Raw genomic sequence first — 2,386 nt, 5'->3', positions numbered from 1 at the left:
TGTGTGTGTGTGTGTGTGTGTGTATGTGTGTGTGTTTTTAGTAGAGACGGGGTTTCACCGTGTTAGCCAGGATGGTCTCGATCTCCTGACCTCGTGACCTGCCTGCCTCGGCCTCCCAAAGTGCTGGGATTACAGGAGTGAGCCACCGCGCATAGCCTGGAATTCTTAATTTTTTAAAGCTCTAGATGCTCTGCCTTTCAACTGTGCCAGTTTTTTACATAGATGGGGTTTCTCTATGTTGGTCAGGCTGGTCTCAAACTCACAACCTCGTGATCTGCCTACCTCAGCCTTCCAAAGTGCTGGGATTACAGGCGTGAGCCACCGTACCTGGCCTATGTTGACTTTTAGGCCACAAAAAATTGACCAAAATTTTTTTGACAATTGCATCTTTAACCATGGCCATTTTAAGTTTTGTCCTCAGCCGGGCACAGTGGCTCATGCCTGTAATCCCAGCACTTTGAGAGGCCAGGGCAGGCAGATCATTTGAGGTCAGGAGTTCGAGACCAGCCTGACCAACATGGAGAAACCCTATCTCTATATTTTTAGTAGAGATAAAAATTAAATTAGCCAGGCGTGGTGGCCCATGCCTGTAATCTCAGCTACTCAGGAGGCTGAGGCAGAAGATTCACTTGAACCCAGGAGGTGGAGGTTGCAGTGAGCCGAGATCCAGCCATTGCACTCTAGCTTGGGCAATAAGAGGAAAACTCCATCTCAAAAAAAAAAAGTTGGCTGGGCGCGGTGGCTCACGCCTGTAATCCCAGCACTTTGGGAGGCCGAGACGGGTGGATCACATGGTCAGGAGATCAAGACCATCCTGGCTAACATGGTGAAACCCCGTCTCTACTAAAAATACAAAAAAATTAGCCGGGCAGGGTAGCGGGGACCTGTAGTCCCAGCTACTTGGGAAGCTGAGGCAGGAGAATGGCATGAACCCTGGAGGCGGAGCTTGCAGTGAGCCGAGATCACGTCACTGCACTCCAGCCTGGGTGACAGAGCAAGACTCTGTCTCAAAAAAAGAAATTAAATTAAAAAAAAGTTTTGTCCTCTTCCTTCTTGGGGAGTTCCTTTGAAGCTTCACAGCAACCAAGGAATCTATTTCACTGATGAAACAATTCAATCTACTTTAACATATGACTGGTTATTTAGAATTCCCATTTTGCATACTACTCTCAGTCTTCCAGATTGCTGGAATGTACAAATAATGTAATTAAAAAATCAATTTACAAAGCTTACAGAAACTTTTAACCTTCCATGGCCTAAGGCTTTTCCAATGGTCCTGAATGAAGGAGCCTACAAACCAACTCTCCTTCATGTGAGCTCCAGGGAGACAAAATATCAAAGATCAAGGGCTCCAACGTGGAGATTCTGTTTATGAGAAATGCCATCTAATAAAGGACTCCCTACAACCATGTTGAAGAGAACTCCAGCCTGGGCAACATGATGAAACCCCATCTCAACAATAACAACAAAACAAGCAAAAATTAGCTGGCATGCACCTGTTGTCCCAGCTACTTGGGAGGCTGAGGTGGGAGGATGACTTGAGCCCAGGAGGCAGAGGTTGCAGTGAGGTGGATTGTGCCACTGTACTCCAGCCTGGGCAAAACAGCCAGACCCTGTCTCAAAATAAAAAAAGAAGTTGGGGGAGGCACATCAGGTATTCTTTTTTTTGTTTGTTTTGTTTTTGAGGTGGGGTCTCGCTCTGTCCCCCAGGCTGGAGTGCGATGGCGCAATCTCGGCTCACTGCAAGCTCCGCCTCCTGGGTTTACGCCATTCTCCTGCCTCAGCCTCCCAAGTAGCTGGGACTACAGGCGCCGCCACCACGCCCGGCTAATTTTTTTGTATTTTTAGTAGAGACGGGGGTTTCACTGTGTTAGCCAGGATGGTCTCGATCTCCTGACCTCGTGACCCGCCCACCTCGGCCTCCCAAAGTGCTGGGATTACAGGCGTGAGCCACCGTGCCTGGCCTATGTCAGGTATTCTTAACCAATCCTTGTGCAAGCTAAACTCAAAGGCATTGACTCGCAGATTTTTCATTTTTAAAAAATGCAGCCCTGCTTGAGTAGACATCTTCGATCATTCCAGATCTCCAACTGAGGCAGTCCCAGTCCCCAAGAAGGAAGAGGACAAAACTTAAAATGGCATGGTTAAAGATGTGATTGTCAAAAAAAAAAAAAAAAATTGGCCATTTTATTTTCTGTGGCCAAGAACTCAATAATCATCATTGTGACTGATAGCATACCATATACCAGTCATCTTATAGTTCACACCAGCATGAGAAGTAGAAAATGTGTTAGAAAATATCACTCAGGCGGTTGGGCACGGTGGCTCATGCCTGTAATCCCAGCGCTTTGGGAGGCTAAGGCGGGTGGATCACCTGAGGTCAGGA

Source organism: Mandrillus leucophaeus, unplaced genomic scaffold (genome assembly GCF_000951045.1).
Source record: "Mandrillus leucophaeus isolate KB7577 unplaced genomic scaffold, Mleu.le_1.0 Scaffold870, whole genome shotgun sequence".
NCBI classification, from domain to species: domain Eukaryota; kingdom Metazoa; phylum Chordata; class Mammalia; order Primates; family Cercopithecidae; genus Mandrillus; species Mandrillus leucophaeus.
This window is presented reverse-complemented; position numbering follows the sequence as displayed.